This window comes from Bombina bombina, chromosome 3, assembly GCF_027579735.1.
Source record: "Bombina bombina isolate aBomBom1 chromosome 3, aBomBom1.pri, whole genome shotgun sequence".
NCBI lineage: Eukaryota > Metazoa > Chordata > Amphibia > Anura > Bombinatoridae > Bombina > Bombina bombina.
In genome coordinates, this window is record NC_069501.1 from 78,677,021 (window position 1) to 78,697,974 (window position 20,954).

The window sequence follows — 20,954 nt, forward strand, 5'->3', positions numbered from 1 at the left end:
GCTTAATTTAGTTTATGGCAATGTGGGGGGCTGGCGGTTTAGGGGTTAATAGGTTTAGTAAGTGGTAGTGATGTGGGAGGCCAGGGGTTTAGGGGTTAATACATTTATTTAGTTGCGGGGGATAGGGGTTAATAACTTTATTAGACTTGCGGTGGGCTCCGGGAGCGGAGGGATAGGGGTTAATAACTGTATTAGAGTTGCGGTGGGCTCCGGGAGCAGCGGGATGGGGGTTAATAACTTTATTTAGTTGCGGCGGGGTCCGGGAGCAGCGGGATAGGGGTTAAACATTTTAGTATAGTGGCGGTGACTAGTGACAGGGTATAAATAAAGTTGTGAAAAAGCCGAATAGCAGCGAGATCGATGACTGCTAGTTAACAACAGTCCGCTGCTCATCGCCCCGTACTTGGTGTGTGGCTTTTTGACAGCTTTTTTTATAATTAAGGAGAGCATATTCAGGTCTGCGGCCGCAATGTTAGGCGAGTGTATTGGTGCCGTCGAATGCAGCATAGTTGACAGCTTGATAATTCGGCCTCTATACCTCATTTGGTGAACTGGCGTATGTGAATCTCATGCTATTTATTGATTAAATTAAACAATACTATCTAACAATCATCTAACCTATACATTTTATGTGATGCCAATATACCAACACAAATATATTCCAAATTCTATTTAATCTAATTCCCAGGCCACAGACATTCATGCCAAACCCCCTTCTCTGGGTAGGCTTTTGAAATGTACAGCAGACTTCTGGGACAATTCTATTATGGGACAGGAAACAAAAAATGTGACTGTCCTGTGAAAATCAGGACACATGTCAAAGAAAGCAAAAACCAATGCTGCCATACAATATATCTGTGTGTGAATTTAGCTGTATTATAAAGGGGTCTTTTGGATTGTTTTGCTAAAAAAAAAATAACGTTTTTAGATTCTGTAATATACAGGGCCAAAAAAAACAAATAGTGGTTTGTACAATATTACTGCTTTTACATAAAAATATTGCATTTAGTGGAAGGCTTTATTACAATAAACGAGCTATAACCTCAGATATAGCTGTTTTATGGGTTCTGGGTTAAGAACTGTAATAGATGCTATAAAATGTAACCTGTGACCCTGATTGAGAAAATTAATTTATAGCAGATATAATAGTCCAGTTATTCAGCAGAGTGAAGTTAAATAGATCATCTTTTAATACAACCTTTGCCCAACCAAAGTCCAGTTTTTTTGTGCCAGCTCAAGACTTCCCTAGCAAGAGCTTGCAACGCCAGCCTTTCTGCTGACATCCTAAGGTAAGGACAGAGGTTCTGTGCTAGGAATCTGAGTAATGCAAACATTAAGGAGATTTTAAAATCAGCGGCAGTTTATAGAAACTATTTATATAGATTTGTTTACATTTTAGACTGTTGTGAATACAGTGATATGAATTCTCAGCTGTACTAGCAGAGATGAATATTTTATAATAACAATATAGTATTTGTTTTTAGTTCAATATTTTCATAACTTATATGCATGTTGGTTTGTGACTGCACACACCATGATTATGATAGTTACATGAAACCCAATTTTTTTTATTTTTTTTTCACGATTTAGAATGAGCATGCAATTTTAAACAACTTTCTAATTTGCTACATTCTCTTGATATTCTTTGTTTAGGGGTATTATAATATAATATACATACATACATACCACTCTCACAAACAAAATATCCTCAGACCAAGGTGCTGGAAAAAGACATTATTCTCAGTAGAAAACAGCACTCTCTGGATTTAACTATACATGGTTTATTTATGTAAATTTACATATATATATATATATATATATATATATATATATATATATATATATATATATATATATATATATATATATATATATATATTTTATATATATATATTTTATATATATATTTTATATATATATATATATATATATATATTTTATATATATATATATATATATATATATATATATATGTGTGTGTGTATATAAATTATATGTCTGACTGTATAGAGTCCACACAGGCCCTGTAGTGAACAAACCCTCTGCACCATTTTTAATAAAACATATGATATACCTACAGTATATTAGTAATTTTAACATTGCATTGTTATTTTGCATTATTATTATTTCATATTACTAAAATTGTAGGAACTTTCTTCATACGGCCAACATAGTGAACCTGTTGTGTCTGCATTATAGAAATTTGTGCACTTGTCATACAAGATATTATACGCAGTGCATAATATGTGACAGATAAACACAGACATCTATATGAGACTTAGAATAGCAGTCTTTACTCCAGCAGAACCCCAAGATATATACAGTATGTACTTGTACACATATACTAATTGAACCTGAGTCATGGATAACACATAGGGAAGGAGATACTTATATCCTGCTCATGTGTATACAGCTGTGATTATGATTTCATTTGGCGGATGTATAATCTTTCAGAATTAGAGATTTTAATTCAGAATACTCAAATCCGCCATTAGAGGGACGTAAAACACTGTATAAACGCTAGATAAAATGATGCGTTCAAAGCAAATATTAACCTGGGAATAGTATTCAGTTGTGTTTTTGTTTTTTTAGAATTTTATCAGTTGTTTAAATATTATAAAACAAGTATATAGTTTTAGTCTCCAAAAAGTGACAGGCAACTTCAGTTTGTAACCTAGGTATCCTAAGGTTTAAAACCTTCTTGGTTTTTATCTTATCTCCTCTGCTGAGGCCAAAGCTTTTAATGCCTCACTTAAGCTGACAGTGCCTGGAATCATATAAACGTATCTCCTGCATAAGACCCTGTTGGTTCTCTGAGCAGATATACTGTGTAAAATGCTAGTGCACTGAGCATGTATAGTTATAAAACAGTCATAGCTTTAGAATATCTATTTCACATATTCTTCTATTTGAAACTGAAATGTACTGATGAGCGTTACAATTTTGACTGCAATGTCTCTTTAAATGTACTCTCCTTAAAGGGACATGAAACCCAATATTTATCTTTCATGATTCTGATAGAGCATGCAATTTTAACCCTTTCGTGACAGGGTTAAAGTGCCTACATCGGAACAACTGTTCCGATGTAGACAAATTGAAACTACGCGATCGTGCATACGATCGCGAGATTTCAATTATTGGATCGCATCTGGGGGGCGTCCCTACAACCCTAGGAACGCCCTCCAGACCGCGATCAAGTCCTTGAAGCGCAGAAGGCTTCAGGACAGCCGTTTGATATGACGTTCTATTCCGTCATAACGGCTTTAAAGCCCAGTGTAAATATGACGGAATAGAACGGCATAACGGCGTTAAAAGGTTAAACAACATAATTTACTTCTGTTCTCAAATGTTCTTTATTCTCTTGGTATCTTTTGTGTCTGGAGCACTATATAGCAGCAGTTTTGCAAGAATGATATCCATTTGCAAGAGCACTATTTCCTGCCATGTAGTGATCCTGACATCTACTTGGGTATCTCTTCAACAAAGAATACCATGGGAACAAAGCCAATTTGATTTAGAATAAACTGGACACTTTTGTTTAAACTGTATGCTCTATCTGAATCACAAAAGTCATTTTTTGGGTTTCATATCCCTTTAAAGGGGCAGTAAACACCTTGTACTTTCAGGACATTTCTGTTGTGTTGCTATAGAATAGCATATCAGCCAAGTCTTAATGTTTTTAAAACAACTTTAAAGGGACATGAAACCCAAAATTTTTCTTTCACGATTCAGACAGAGAATACAATTTTCAAAAACTTTCCAATGCACTACTTTTATTTAATTTGCTTCCTTCTCTTGTTATCCTTTGCTGAAATGTTATCTAGGAAAGCTCAGGAGCAACAAAGAACCTAGTTTCTAGCTACTGATTGGTTGCTGCATATTTATACAGATTGTGATTGGCTCACCCATGTGTTCAGTTTGAAACCAGTAGTGCATTGCTGCTTCTTTAACAAATGATACCAAGAGAATGAAACAAATTAGATAATAGATGTAAATTAGAATGTTGTTTAAAATTGTATTCTCTATCTGAATCATCTGAAAATGTTTGGGTTTCATGTCCCTTTTAACATTCTTTTTATTGCAATTTTTTTTTAATAGCTAAGCTCCACCCATAATTTGCCTTATTTGGATGAGCCAATCTGAGCTTTAGTCTGCAGACAACAAGACTAGCCAATGTTAAAATATGAGTGTAAAGTGCATTGTTTTTCAGCTGTTTTCTTATAAAACCAATTAGTGACAGATATAGGGGTCGATTTATCAAAGGCTTTCGCCGGTGTTTGAGCCCCTACGGCTGCAGGTTCATCAGACCGCTGCTTTGCTAACCTCTTCGCCACCTCTTGTTTGGTGAAATTCAATCTCCCCGGTCTTTTCCGACGCGTGGTTGATTGGCTGTGCGAGGGCAGGGGGCGGGATTGCATGCGAGCGCAAAATAGCGCTCATGTGCAATGGTGAATTCCTCCACGACAATTCACACCACCAGAGGCGAGCTACCGCAGACAGGGGCGCATTTATGATAAATCGCCCCATAACGCGAAGTTAGCCTTGAGAAGTCAGCAGGTGCATTTGAGTTCTGACAATTTTCAGAGCAAAATTACATTAAAGGGGACAAAATAAATAATTAAAATATATTGCAAAATTGCTTCATCTCACATAACTAAATATTTTATATAAAAATCTCAGTGTTACTGCCCCTTTAACGTGTGAAGTGTTATTGGCGTCTTGAGTTTGTCTCAGTTTAAATTCGTAACTAGGAATTCTTGGTAATTACACAAAATCTTACACGAAAGAAATTCCTGTCAACCTTTGCAACTTTATATTATATTATAGCCGATTTTTTTATTTATTTTTTTATTTTTAAAAAGTCGGTGATCAGTTTAAGCAAACAACCTCAATTTGAGAACACTTCTCTTGCATGATGTGTTCTTAAAATTATTAGCAGTAGTAGTTGTAGTATTTTACTATTTGCTCTTGTAAAATTCAGTGTTTTGTAACTATACAAGGGGCACATTAAATATTTGTGGGTTTTACTTTCATCATAGTAATGTGTGAAACTAGTTTAATAATCTGATATCTTTCAGTCTTGTTTAAACAGAGGGGGATTAGCTCTCTGCTGTGAGGGTCTCCCAAAATATTTGGGGTGTGAGGTGCACAGTTTAAAGGGTACATAATGATGTTAGGGGAGGTATTGGCACATTTAAGTGTAAATAAAAAGAAATGGGGCAGAAATTTTTAGACCTCAGTAAATCTGATTTTGTAGAATTTGACACCATTATTGTCATGAATGGCTAATTGCATGGAGTCACAAGATGAGTGCACAAAGATTACTTGTACAAAGGTTGCTACTCATTGAAGCAGCTATATTACTGGCTACTCTAGGTTTGGTGTTAAAGGGACGTTAAATGCAAAATTAAATTCTGTAAGAATATATATGCTAAAATAAATGCTTTTAGTAAAAGGTATTACTGTTTTCCAGTGGCATACACACATATGCTCAGAGAGCTGGCAGTAATGGGTATTATGTCTGTAAAAATCATACAAGTCACTGCTGACCCTCTGAGCAGGTGTGGTGTTTGACGCCACTTTAAAACTGTAATAAATTTTAGTAGTATCTTATTTGCTAATGAAAGTATATTGCAAAAATACTTCAATTTCAAACTTAAATACGCCCATGCACATTTCCATTTTGAGCTTTTAAGCCCTTTAATTTCATAAAGATGTGCAGAAAAAACATTCTAAAAAGGCATATATTGTCACTATGTTTCTTTTATTGATATTTGCCACTCTCCCATTGGCATATGATACAGGCGCACACATTGTGCACACACACATAGAAGTAATAGTGAATGGAACAGATAGTTGCCACCTAGCCGGTGTTTTTAAGAATCAGGTAAAAGTAGTCTACTCTTTGATTTATTATGCAGAGCCACCACTAATTTGCTATGTTGTGCAGAGCCACCACTAATTTGCTATGTTGTGCAGAGCCACCACTTTAGTATGTTATATCATGAAGAAATTAACCATTATAGTTATAATAAATCAGATTATCAGCCAAGAATTTGATGTGATAACTGAAATCTATGTTCTCTATTAATATAGATAAACTATATTTGCTTAACACGCAATTAAAACATTTTCTTGAGAAGCAGTAATGGCAGGTTATATCATTTATTTGGGCAGGGGGGCGGCAAAATGTGTCTTCACCTTTGAGCCAAAACTTCTAGCACAAGCCCTGCATTTAGAAAATAAAGCATACACATAGAAATAAAGGCCCTATCATCTATCGTCTAATGAGCCCAGCTGGGGGGGGGGGGGGGGGTCTTCAAAAGAAAGGAAATAAATCTAGATACAGATCTGTTCAAGAAAAGTAGTTACAACATGTCAGCCGTAAAATAATGCTGATCGTAATAGTACAGAGGTTAGTTCGCTTTAACTGTCTGGTTGTCAGAGAGAAATACATTGCATTATGGATCAATGCGCTGCAGCCATTCTTGATAGCAAAAGGGTTAACAAGACTTTGTCCTATGTGCTTTAGTTCTGGCACAAGCAATCTAAACATAGTGCTGTATCAGCTGTGTTATTTTAACACTGATAGAACAGTATTTAAAGCTCTTGACTTTTTTACTTGGGAAAAAAAACGTGAAGTAAAAGTGTTTTCAGCTGTAATTGTAACTAATAGATCTGTATCAGTTATTTACTTCCTGCTACTCCTTATTGGCTGAGAGGAACTTCCTATTAATGAGAATTAGCAGGAGGAATCTGTTAGCTAATGAGCATTAGTAGAAGGTGCACAGCTGATATTGATATATACATTTAAAGGAAAATCTAACCCCCACACATTTTTATAATGGTTCAGATAAAGAATACAATTTTAAACAACTTTCCAATTTTACTTCTACTATCAAGTTTGCTTCATTCTCTTGGTATCCTTTATTGAAAAGCATGCATAAGCTCAGGAGCAGCAACACACTACTGGGAGCTAGCTGAACCCAGGTGAGCCAATGACAGGAGGCATATATGTGCAGCCAACAATCAGCAGCTAGTTCCCATAGGTGCATTGTTGATCCTAAGCCTATATGCTCTTCAATAAAGGATGCCAAAGGAACAAAGCAAATAGAACATTGTAAATTTGTTTAAAATTGCATATTGCTTGACTGTCCCATTAAATAATATTATTTACTTCATATTTTCCATGCAAACCATCAAGTACAGTGTCCATATATATTACCACTGAATATTCCAAACTAAAGCTTTGCATTTATGTATTTTAGATATTTTTTAGCATTGTTCAACAACTAAAGGGACATTAATCAATTAATCATTAAATTGTCATGGTTCAGAGAGTCAATGTCATTTTAAGAAACGTTTCAATTTACTTATTTTCAAACTTGCTTATTCTCTCTTGGTATCCTTTGTTTAAAAGCATACGTAGGTAGGCTCAGGAACAGCAATGTACTACAGGGAGCTAGCTTCTGATTGTTGGTTACACACATGTATCTCTTGTTGTTGGCTCAGCAGATGTGTTTAGACAGGTCCCAGTAGGTTCTTGCGGTTTCTGAGCTGACTTTAACCCTTTGCAGGAGTTAAACACATAGTTATATGCAAGCAACTGCACAACAATAAAATACCCAGTTACAGTAGTGTTAAAGGGCCCTTATGGAGCTAAAATTGACATGATTTGATTTGTGAGAGTGTGCTGGAAAGCTATGTGCAAGTTAAGTGTTACCAGCTGTCCTCCCCAAACCCTGTAGGTGACTGGACACAGGTGGTACGTTGGGGACACACAATGTCCCCCAAAGCTCTACCTTAGGCCCCACACTTTATTTCAGATGTGTATTTTTCCCAACTGAGCAGTGTTTTCATCTCCTGGCCGCCAGTATCATAAAGGTCAATCCTTTCTCATTAGCTGCTAATAACTAAGGAACACAGTATTGATTTGACCCCCTTGACTGCCAGGAGCACATACAATACTAACTTAACACCCCCATGAATGTCTTAACACCTTATTTGCAACTCACTGTGGCATAGGAGGCCTTTTTTTTTACATGTATCTGACATTAATGGGACTTTAATAAAAATGGACATTCAACTGTCTAGTATTTTTCTGTAGATTTTACTTGACTGCTAAATACTGGGCTGTCCCATTGAATATTGGACACCTAGTAATCCTATGGGTTAAACATATAATTAAAGTTCTGCTTAGGACACGCAGAGCACTGCTGGTCCTGAGCAGAAACTGCCTCTCATCCAACCAGCATTTCTAGTTGCACAACTCGGCTCTAACAAATGAGAGCATTTAATTGTATTACTATAATGGCCCTTTAATCTATAGTGTGTGTGCAGTGCTCTGTACGCCTAGTTAAACTGTATTACACATGTATAACCTCCCCCCCCCCCCTTTTAAGTTCACAAGTTGTTATTGGAATAAAACCAGGTTTCCCTTGATCAGGCACTTTCTTTGGTTTATGGTAGCCTCTCATTTATATTTATGGCATTTAAGAATTAATGTTTAATTTCTATTGATTTTCAATTGAGAACATTTTTATTATAGATTGACACTTGAAATAAGTGATAAGGATGAGGGAGACTCTCTGTAATAACAATAGTTTTAAGAAACTCATGTTTTTTACATATAGCAGATTCCTTGTAAGATACCAAGAGAATGAAGAAAATTTGATAATAGGAGTAAATTAGAAAGTTGCTTAAAATTTCATGCTCAATCTGAATCACGAAAGAAAATTTTTGGGTACAGTGTCCCTTTAAGTTATAGGGGAGCCTGGGTGAACATACTGCTCAGGTAGTGTGGGAGTTTTTCAGAAAAGTAGTTATAGACAAGGCAAGAGAGGTAAAGGAAGCGTCTAGAGTCAAGCGAGAGCCAATTTAGTTATTTTTACATATCACAATGATGAGTTTTGTAATCACATTGCAGGACAAATCAGCATAATGAGTTATAGAGAGTTGCACGTTTACTGAGATGAATGTGAGGCGCAGACGCATACACAACATTACCGTAATCGATTGTCGGGATCAGCATTTGTTGTACAATACATTTCCTAACCTCAAGATTTAAAGGGACACTCAATCAAAATTAAACTTTCATTATTCAGATAGAGCATGCCATTTTTTTTTTTTTTAATTGTTTTATTTATAATCCAAGTCACTGTCCAAAAACAATATCAACCATTTTGAAAACATGGCATAATCAAAAGATACAATAAATTTGACAACATAGTACTATGTTCATTTATACATGTAGTTAAATTTAGGCTAATCATCACATTAATGAACACAAACATTTTATTTTCCTACAATGCTTAGAGTTTTTGATTTTCAGTATAACCCCCCCCCCCCCTTGTCCCCCCCCCCCATGCGAAGAGAAAACATAACAAAAAAAACACACAAAAAAAAACAAAAACAAACAAAAAAAAAATTACCATCACTTTCTTCCTCCTGAAGCTTTACCAGTTCCCTAATAGAACAATTTCTGTATTTCTAAAGGGGAAGATTATATAATCTATTTCTGCAGCCGGAAAGATTTTTAAGAAGGCAGCCCATTTATCAAAGAACCTTTTAATGTCTTGTTCATTATTTATATCCGCGTTTCTCTGGTCTAAAATGCATTGTTTTTTCATGCAGTTTTTAATTTCAGTAATGCTTGGCATTGCATGACTTTTCCACTTCTTACAGATTAAATACCTGGTAGCAAGAATAGCGGAGATTATTATTTTTTCATCAGTTTGCTTACCAGGCTCTTCCTTAAGGCAGAGTATTATCTGATATATTGTCAAAGAGACATAGCCTATCTTAAGCACCTTTTTTAGCCAGTATTCGAGCCTAGCCCAGAGATTTTTAATCTTTGGACAATACCAAAACATATGTATTAAATCAGCTGCCTGATACGAACATTTAGGACATTTATTAAACCCTACATTCACACATTTGAAACCTCTCTCGGGGGTAAAATATGCCCCATGAAGGAGCTTAACATGTGCCTCCCTCCAAGTTGCAGAGAGCGTTACTTGTGCAATTTTTTTAATTGACAATTGAATAGTTTTAGACTCAATATTACTCTGAGGGATTGCTGTATTCCAGTAGAGGGCAATCTTTGCCAGTACCGGTTCTCCTTTATTTGTACCCAGAAGGTGATAACATGGTGCAATTGACATATGACCATTTCTTGTTAGAGCAAGCCAATCATCGAGTTTACCTAGTCCCCATTCCCAACCAGCTTTCTTAACTAGGTCCTGTGCAAAATGCCTTAATTGCAAATACGCAAAGAAGTCTTTATTGGGCAAATCAAAATCTCTTTTTAATTCCTGGAATGTTTTGATATATTTTCTCTCTTTATCAATTATTTGGTATACCTTGGTTAACCCCCGATTATGCCATTTCCTAAAGACTTCGGAATGCAATCCTGATTGAAAAATAGGGTTACCTATTATAGGCAAAAGACAGGTAGCACTATTATTAATTGAAAGAAAGGTTACTATCTTGTGCCAAGCTTTAAGTGGGTTAAGAATTGTTTTAAATCGTTTAATTTCTGAGGGGATTTCTTTAGGTACTAAGTGTATTAATGCAGATAGAGAATATGGGTAGCAGACACTGGTCTCGAGATAATTATTCAAGACATAGTTATTAGATGAGATCCAGTCTGTTACGACACGAGCCAGAAAGGAGAGGTTATATAGCCTTATGTCTGGTAAGGCAAGACCACCATCCTTTCTTGGTATTGAAAGTTTCATAAGAGATATCTTTGACCTCTTATTCTGCCATAAGAACTGTATAAGTGAAGTATTGATTGAACGTATATCCTTACCTAATAGAATTATTGGTGTATTTTGAAGTATATATAAAAGTTTTGGAAGAAGAGCCATTTTAAAAAGGGCAATCCTTCCAGAAAGTGATATTGGGAGATTTTGCCATAACAAAAGCTTTTCTTTGATCATTTTTACTACTGGGGGTATATTCAATGTATAGAGATCTACGGACCTTGTCGGAATATGAATCCCTAGATATTTAAAAGAATCTTTTACTTGGCGAAAAGGAGTTTCTAATATTGAAGTTTTATTTTTCCTGAGCCACACTATCTCTGATTTTGTCATATTTACTTTGTATCCAGAGAATGTACCAAATTGTTCCAAGATCTGAAAAAGTTTTGGTAAGTTCAGTTTGGTGTTAGCCAAATAAAGCAGCAGATCATCAGCATACAGACCGATTTTTATTTCGCAGTTACGAATTTTTATACCATCCAAATGATGGCGTATTTTAATTGCTAGAGGTTCAATGGAAATATTAAATAAGAGCGGGGAAAGAGGACAGCCCTGCCTTGTTCCTCTACCTAACAAGATAGAGGGGGAAATGTTGTTATTCACTATCAATCTTGTAGATGGGTGTTTATATAGATTTTCGATAAATTCAAGAAAATTACCTCTGATGCCAAATTGTCTTAACGATGTTTTGATATGTTCGTAAAATATTGAATCAAAGGCTTTTTCAGCATCTAAGGAAATAATAGCAAGGTCAGGTATGTCCTCCCCCCCGCTAGTTAAATTAGATAGTACCTCAAAATATTCTGTCACCAATAGGGCTTCCCTAATTTTTGAGGCTGAGTTGCGGTTATTTAGAAAACCTGCTTGATCAGTATGTATAATTTCTGAGAGGGGTCTTTGAAGTCTAGATGCTAGAATTGCAGTAAGAATTTTGTAATCTGAATTTAACAGTGCAATTGGTCTGTAGGATTCCTTGTATTCAGGGTTTTTTCCGCCTTTTAATATCAAAGTTGTGTAAGAATTGGTAAATGAAGAGGGGATCATTTTACCACTAATAAAGAAGCTGTTAAAGAGCGTGCAAAGATGTGGGGTGGCTTCACCAATCAGGATCTTATAGAATTCACTAGGCAAGCCATCTGGACCTGCTGCTTTATTTGAGGCAAGCTTGGATATTACTTTCTCTATTTCTTCTATGGAAATAGGGACATTGAGGCTATCAGCCATTTCTGATGTGACAGTAGGATACGTGATATCTCTCCAAAAGTCATCAGATGTATGCGTATCACTTGTTTTAAATGAATATAATTCCTGGTAATATTCATTAAATGCAGCTAGTATGTCTTCGGCTTTAGAAAGCTGAAGACCTTTATTATACAATTTGTCTATGATTGGTTGTTTTTTCTCATTTTTTATTAATTTGGCCAGCATCTTACCTGATTTATTACCATATTTATATAGCTTAGCCTGCATTTTTAATTCCTTTTGAGTTTCTTGCAGTAAAACAAAAGTATCCCTTTCATTTTTTGCTTTAACGTATTTTGCCCAATTTAAGGGGGTTTTGTCAAGCAGATAATGATTATAAGTGTTAGTTAAACATTGGCATGATTCTCTTTCTCTAGATCGAATTTTCTTATGCAGGGCTGAGCTATATGAAATTATTTCGCCTCTCATTACTGCTTTTGCAGTGTCCCAAAATACTTCAGGGCGGTTTAAATAGTCTTTATTAAAATGTACAAATTCCTTATATCTATTTATAAGCCAGTTCTTGAATTTTACCTCAGTCGTCAGATAGTAGGGAAAAAAGAAACTTGTTGCAGCAGAATACAAATGTGAAAGCTGAAACTCAAGTACAATCGGTGCATGATCTGAAAGAAATATTGGTCCTATATCTGTTTTTACCCCTCTCATCACCATACGTTCATCAATTAGAAAAATGTCGATTCTGGAGAGCGTCTTATGCGCCTTGGAAAGACAGGTAAAATTTTGAGTAGAAGGATTTTGCTGTCTCCAGATATCCCGCAGTGCTAAGTTCTGCATTATTTTTTTAAACATCTTACCCTCTAGATTCTTTTTTTTGTTTTAACTGTTTGACATTATGTCTTAGCCTATCGATCGGGCATTGTGGTGCCATATTGTAATCTCCTCCCATAATTAAAGAGCCTTCCGTGAAGGATAATAATTTGGTCTGCAAAGTGTTCCAAAATTTTGGATCAAATACATTAGGGCCGTATGTATTACATAATGTATACATCTTCTGGGCAATCTTTATTTTCAGTAGTACATATCTCCCCCCGATGTCAGCCTCAAAATGTGTGACTTCGGTATCAATTTTCTTTCCTATTAGAATTGCTACCCCCCTTTTCCTCTTAACACTAGGTGCAAAATAGATTTCTTTTACCCATGTTGATTTAAGTTTTAAAGATTCTTCAGCTGATAAATGGGTTTCTTGAATAAAACCTATGTCAGTCTGGATCTTTCGCAGGTGATTAAGGATTGCTTTTCTCTTTATAGGGGTAGATATACCACCTACATTCCAAGATACTATTTTACAATTTTTATTCAGCATATTCATTTATACATTAAGAAGGGAGAAAGAGAAGAGAGAAAGAGAAAAAATAAATAAATAAATAAATAAAATAAATAAAAAAAATAAAAAAAATAATAATAATAATAATAATAAAATAAAATAATAATAATAATTTAAAATTAGACACCTAAATTTTCTCCGCACAGGTGGGGGTTGGGTCCTAGGACTCACGTCTAGAAGAGACACGGTCTTTCCCATAAGCAAAAACCTATAGCTTACACTCAGTCTAATAATCAGATATTCAATATTGCTGTTATTAAGCTTAGGAACCCAGTGTGTTATAGAAGCTCTCAGCCAGTTGAGCTTCTTCAAAGAAGTGTGTGACTTCCCCAACTTTAACCTTTAATTTGTAGGGGTACATTATGGTTGCCTGGTACCCTTTTTGTATCAATTTGGAACAAATAGGAGCAAGCTCCCTTCTCCTTGCTGCAGTGTCAGCGGAGAAATCTTGAAACATAAGGATTGTAGCATCTCCAGCCTTAACAGGCTGTTGTTTGCGATAATGCTGGAATAAGGTAAGTTTGTCTTGAAAATTTAATATTCTAGCGATAACAGGCCTAGGCCTAGTTCTATCTTTATTGCCTGAGCGAGGTAGACCAAGTCTGTGCGCTCTCTCCACTGGGATGGGATATAGGGTAGATGGCATCTTTAAAATTGTAGGCAAGGTTTCTGATATAAAATTAACAAGATTGTCATATTGTTGTTCTTCCGGAAGGCCTATAATTCTTATATTATTTCTTCTAGAACGATTTTCTAGATCTTCTAATCTGTTTTGAATTTTCTGTACGTTATTATTTATACCTTCTAGATTAGAACTATGCGTTATTGTTAGATCTTCCAGGTCCGAAACTCTTTGTTCGGCTTCCTGCAGCCTATTGGAGAATTGACGAACCTCTTGTGTCAGAGAAAGAAAATCTTGTTTGATTTCAGCTCTAAGAGCCTCAAATTTAGGAGAGAGCGCATCAGATATACTAGCGACTAAGCTGTGAATATTGGTTACTTCTTGTACAACTGGTACATTTAACATAGTTGGTTGCGCTTCTGTGGGAGGCTCCTGATTACCCTTCAATTTTCTGTCTCTCTGTCTTGCTGCCATGGCTGGAGAAATATTCCGGGGTGAGGTGTGAAGGAATTTATCCATGTGCCAGAAAAGAAAAGAGAATTAAAAAAAATTGAAGTGAGGCAATTTATCTAAGTGAAGATCAATACAGGGAGTGAACTTAATTTTAGAGTTAAGTTTGAGAAGGTGAAGCGTTCTCAAATAGACAAGTGAGGATAGGGATGTGCACTATTGTGACCAAGTGAGGGAAAAGAAAAGGGGAGAGAGAAAAAAAAAAAAAAAAAAAAAAAAGGAAAGAAAGGAAAAATAATAAACTGTGAATTAAATCGTGTTATTTAGATCCAGCCAGGGATGCAGAGATCAGGGACGTTATTAATGTTAGGCAATTTTATGCCAATTTGTTAATTGTCTTACTGTTGCTAATCTTCAAAAGACACAATAAAGGAAATGGTATCTCTGAAAGCAGCAACAGCAATTTCTTAATTAGATTTATATCCAAGAAAATATTATTCCAGCAATTATATACAGTATATTTTATAGGTAAGCAAACATATTCACAGTGACCTAGTTATATCCTGGTTCAGTCAGTTTCATTTGTATTATATTTTCAGAGAAGTTAAAATATCTCTTCTTTAAAGAAAATTTATAAGGTAGTTTTAACTAATGATCTTTATATTTCTATATAAACTTTCTCCCTGTCCAATAGTAAGGGATAGTATTTTATTTTCAGGGAACGTAGGAGATTTATTCTTAGGAAAGAGTTATTAGATAATATAACTGAGGATCTTTTATCTCTATATAGCCCTTCCCTCCAAGCAGTAATAATGGGTAATATATCCTGAAAAAGGTTATAGTAAATTTCTCTGGTATTGAATTATTAATTCCTTATTCACACTCAATAACCTTTGATTTTTTTTTTCCTCCCCTTCTCCTCTCCCTTCTCTCTCCCCTGAGAATGTTTCACTTTTTAGAGGAGAAAGTACAATGTCTTTTTACATACTATGCACATTTTACACATTCTTAAGCATTAACATTTTTGCCTAGATTTGCTCAATACATTGATATGACAAAAATTGTAGCGACAAGTAATATAGTTAAATAAAATTAAATGTGCCAAACAAATCATATGCAGAAAAAAGAATCATATAAGGAGCCAATGAAAAAAAAAAAAAAAAAAAAAAAAAAAAGTTCCTTTATATAGTTAATAAAGTTCAGCCAGTTCTTGTATGTATGCAGCTCGTCACCTTACCTGGGTCATTCTATGCATCAGCGTTCAACTAATAGCCAGGTAGGTGGGCAGAAAGAGCCTTCAATATGAGAAAATGCCAAAATTGCTGATACCTATTAGAGGGGTTAATTATACAGCCATCTTCCATAGCATTTTTACCAGGATCCATACAGTGTTCCCCAGGACATGCAGCTCTGGTTGGTATCCCCAAAAAAAAGGTGAAGAGAGAAAAACATACTCCCAGATTGAGCACCTCCTAATTTAGCGCTTACCCACAGCGTCTCGAGGAACCAGAGCAGAGATATGCAGAGGCGCTGCACAGGGAGATCTCAGCGGCAACTGCCAGGCTAGCTACACACAGCCCCGACCTCCCACGCAGCACCGGTGGGGGAGGGGGGATTCTCCAGCAAGCTTTCAGTCCGGCACCGAGCAGAGCCGCTTCGAGTACTTATCGCTCCCTGCTTGAAGATGCGGCTCCGCCACCACACTTCAGCTCAGTCTCACGGATGATTTCTGTCTCCCTCTCAACTTCGGTGGGGGAGAGGAAGGTATGTGGGGGGTCCGCCGCGCTGCTGTGGGTACTCAGGGCAGGAGTCAGGAAAAAAACATCAGGTCCTTTGTTAGTGCAGCAGTGTTGATATATGTAAATAGCCTTATCCTCCCACGCAGCACCGGTGGGGGAGGAAAGGGTATGGAGAGAATCTGCTGTTATCCTGCAGGTAATTAGGGCCAGGTTCAAGGCAGTTTATCAGTATAGCAGAGAGAGTGTATAAAGATAGCCTCAACCTCCCACGCAGCACCGGTGGGGGAGGGAGGCACTCTGTTCCTCTTTGAAGTTATATCACAAGTTCTAATATATATAAAAAGAGGAAGCCCAAGGTATAGGCTTTTTGCAAGCTGACTAATAATGTCAGCACAGTGGGATGTCTGTCCACTGTCTGGTTCCAGGAGCGTTGATACAGGCTATCCAAGAAGCTACCCAGGTCCCTGGGTTTGGCACGAGAAACTCCACCAGCAGCTGCAGGACTGGAAGGTAATCAAACACAGGTGTGTGCAGTTAGCTCCTCCTCCGGAAACCACCAGAGCATGCCATTTTAAACAACTTTCCAATTTACTTCCATTAACAAAATGTGCACAGTCTTTTAATATTTAAACTTTTTGAGTTACCAGCTCCTACTGAGCATGTGCAAGAATAAGTGTGTATGCATTTGTGAATGGCTGATGGCTGTCACATGGTATGTGTATGCATTTGTGATTGGCTGATGGCAGTCACATGGTACAGGGGGAGTGGAAAAAGACAACTTTTAAAAATCTACTTCTCATTTGAAGTTCAGACTAAGTGCTATTCCATTGTCTTGTTATCTTGCATTTGTTGATTATACAAATCTACTGTGTTGACTGGTCCTTTAACCAGGATTTATTTCTAAAATGGGCTCCAATTTTAGGGTATTGTTTGGACAATAGTTTGTTAATATAAGGTCCAAACAGGTTAGGATCAAGCCAAATACTGAGATACTTATAGGAGTTGACAGGGACCAGCCAACAGTTTGATAATATAATTATGTTTAACTCTGCGTTGTTTGATTTTTTTATTTTTTAAACTTTTGATTTGTCCCAAAAAACCATGGTTAATGTTTTGTCAGTTTTTAGAAACGGTTTATATTTTTAAAGATCCATCTTCTGACCTCAAAGCCTCAAGTTGTGATATGTTTGGTTTTATTGCATATATTCTAGTGTCATTCACATACATGTGTATAGTTGAGGTTTTGAAAACTAAGGGAAGATCATTTATGAATATAGAAAATTTGAGGGGCCCTAAAATGGAACCATGGGACACATTGAACATTACTTTGAGAGAGCTGGAGACACTGTTAGAAATGGACACAATTTGAGATCTGTCTGATAAGTAAGAGCAGAACCAATTTAAAGATTTCATTTAATCCCAAGGCTTTGAGCTTGTGTAATAAGATGTCGTGATCAACAGTGTCAAAGGCCTTTGCCTAATCAAGAAAAATAGCTCCAGTCTCGTTTCATCCAGTCTGTACATCATTGGCTTCTTTTAAGAGAGCTGTTACGCTAGAGTGGTTTGGTGAAAGCCAGATTGGAACGGGGTGGGGTAAGTCCATCTCCTGATAAAACCTGCATAGATGGCTATAGGCACAGTTCTCCAATATTTTGGACAACACAGGGAGTAAGGCTATATGCCTATAGTTTGAGACTAGGGTTTAATCACCACTTATGTAGACTGGAACAACCCATGTTGTTTTCCGAGCCTTGGGGACATATCCAGACATCAGAGAGGTTTTAGTTAAGGATGCAATTGGAATGGCAGTAGCCGGTGCACTGAGCATTAGGAGCATAGCAGGTCGGGTTCAGGCTGAGATCTCATTTCTAGATTTTGGAGATGATCTGTTGTTAGATTAGTGGACACAGGTAAGAAACTAAATTTATTTGTACTGTTGGTTTGGAGGAGAGTTGCTGAGTCAATGATATTGACATCTTTTACATCCTTTCATTTACAGTTTGCAATCAGGGAGGTGGCTCATTCAACAAAATGGTTATTAAATTAGTTGGCAATGGCTATGGGGCACTTTAGTATCTTAGTGTCTTTTTATGCTTGTTGCAGTTTGCGGTTAGGAGGGTTATAGAGGTTTTTGATCACACTCCAGAAGTTGACTGGCTTAAACATATTGCTGGTCTGAAAAAGAGAGTTTTGGCTAGGCTGGTTTGCCTAGTGCCGGTGTTACGCAGTTGTTTACAAGCCACAAGGTCATTTTTGAGAGCCTATTTGTCTATATTTTAACCATAAGGAGTCCCTGTATTGGAAAAACTCAAGGAGGTCCGCTGAAACCCAAGGCAGATGTATGCTCCCTTTAGTCTGGGCTTTTGGAGTGGAGCATGGACATTACAGACCTGCTGGAAAAAGTGCACTGCCAAGTCCAGGTATTAGGGATAATCTGTGCAGAGGTATATTGTAAAGATCAATTAGGAAGGCCTAGCGGTTAAAGATCCAAAATGAACTAGCGGTGATGATTTTTATAGTGTCACAAGCTGGTCTTCAATTAACTATCTCCCAGCACAAGCTCACGTCTTCAGAGAGAATCACTATCCCACTATCCCACAAGTCAAGCTCATCTAGCAGAATGGCTGCCATTTGTGCGGTGGTTAGCACCTATTTCTTCGTCAATGCCACACAAGGTATATTCGGATTTGTCAAAGCTAGGCAGAGCAGCCTCTCAAGTTTAATAAAATACCTCTGCAGTAGTCAATGTCACCACCCATTTATCAACCCCAGCCATGATCTCTGGTGGATAGAGCAGAATCTGGCTTTTCTCTTTTACCCTTCACAGTAGAACTCACAATAGAGAGGTCAGTTAAGAACTCCTAGTATTGATCCATTGTCTTTATGACAGCTTTATCACTATATTAGGTATTCACTGCATACCCTGTTTACCTGGGGAGGAAGTGTTGTATGTCCATTCTCAGCTGCCAAGGGCCTCAACTGCCCTGATCAGTGCACAGGTAAGCTTCTCCAGAATAACAGCAATTGATACATCTTTAGACTCTGATTCAACCCCTGTATTATCCAATGCAGGATGAATGTCAGGAAAAATAGATTAAATTTGGCGGATAATCAGCCTTCCTTACGCTGTTACCAATATTGCGGTCAGCTTTGCCAGGTGCCCACACATGCCCTTCATATCTGGTATAATTTTATTGTGCATCTCCTAACCAATACTACCATTTCACAGTATACTGAAAGATTGTATAAAATGCAATGAGTATTTAAGCATTAACGGGACAGTATACACCAATTTTCATATAACTGCATGTAATAGACACTACTATAAAGAATAATATGCACATATACTGATATAAAAATGCAGTATAAAACCGTTTAAAAATGTACTTAGAAGCTTCCAGTTTAGCTCTGTTTAAAAGGTTACTGGAACACCCACTGCAAGTGGGAAATAGCAGACACCCCTATCCTTTGCATATGAAAAGACCCTTTACACAAACAGAAGCAAGCTGGAGTAGGTATATGTCGGTATTCTCCTGAAACTTTGGGGCTTGGTAAGGAGTCTGAAAATCAGAGCAATGTTATTTAAAAGCAAAACTATCCTTTTTAAAAAAAAAAAAAAAAATTTAAACTGTATGGGCTATAAATGGATCATCTACAAAACATTTATGCAAATAAAAATCTAGTGTATAATGTCCCTTTAATGCTCATGAACTGTGACTGGGTGATAAGTGAGAAAATAGAACACTGAAGTCATGGGCTGGATATATATGATTTATAGTATTTTTTTTTTTAAATAATTTTGTTCCACTGTTTTATAAACATTGCAAAGTTTAAAATATTCTCTTTATAAATGCGTGCAGAGGAATAATCACTACGTTAATTAATCAAAGAAAATCTATCAGTATTACACTGGCAAATAATTTAGTTCCTCTTATTCTAAATAAATAAACATTAATCTAGACAGGTCATTTAATAAATGTTTTTTTCTAAAAGATTAATGACTGACCATATAAATCTTATGGCATAATTAGATAACATTTTACCTGTTTAAATTTACTGGCCTAAAAGTCTGTATTTAAAAAAATAATTATATTTCATTATACTCGTTATTATAAATGTTAGTATTTTATCAAAATGTTTGATTTTTTTTTTTTATATATTCTACTTCCATACTAGGGATGGGCGAATGTTTCGCAACATTCAAAAATGAAACTTGAATTTCAAATGTTTTATCAATTCTAACATTTAATGTAATAGTATTTCTAATGCTTTATTTAAATGGAATATTTGATTCAAATTTTTCTAATAATTCGATTCGAATTATACAATTTTCGAATTAGAAAAATTTGAATTTATATATTTGTTATAGTATTTCTAATGCTTTCTTTAAATGTAATTAAATTATGCAATATTCAAAATAGAAACATTCAAATTTGTATCTATTATGTATCAATTTACTCAATTCTGTACCACATTAACTATTGAACTTCTGAATAGTATTTGTTAAATCAAATGTTACATTCGAAATTTCGAATGTGGGCATTCAAACTAATTAACATTCGAAATCGAAAGTAATATTCGAAAACTGTAAGTAACATTCGATTATAGAAATTTTAAGAATATTTGTTCCTATCAAGATTTGATTATGTAAACTGGATTTCTATAATTCGTTCTAACATTCGAATTTGAATATAAACATATTCGCTCATCCCTATTCCATACCCATGGCATAGTAAAAAAATGTGATTCTTGCTAATTAAGAAATTGTTTTATAACATACTACCGATAAT

The 20,954-nt window shown here is 36.0% G+C and overlaps 1 protein-coding gene and 1 long non-coding RNA gene across 3 annotated transcripts in view; one reads left to right on the forward strand and one right to left on the reverse strand.

Moving 5' to 3' along the window:
- LOC128652894 (uncharacterized) overlaps nt 1-20,954 on the reverse strand; it is a 106,790-nt gene that overhangs the window by 76,917 nt on the left and 8,919 nt on the right. The gene's annotated exons all lie outside the window — the stretch shown is intronic.
- PDZK1 (PDZ domain containing 1) overlaps nt 1,219-20,954 on the forward strand; it is a 102,452-nt gene continuing 82,716 nt past the window's right edge. For both annotated transcript variants that reach the window (XR_008401313.1, XM_053705883.1), the window contains exon 1: nt 1,219-1,289. The gene's annotated coding sequence lies outside the window, so the exon portion shown is untranslated. The remainder of the gene's footprint in view (nt 1,290-20,954) is intronic.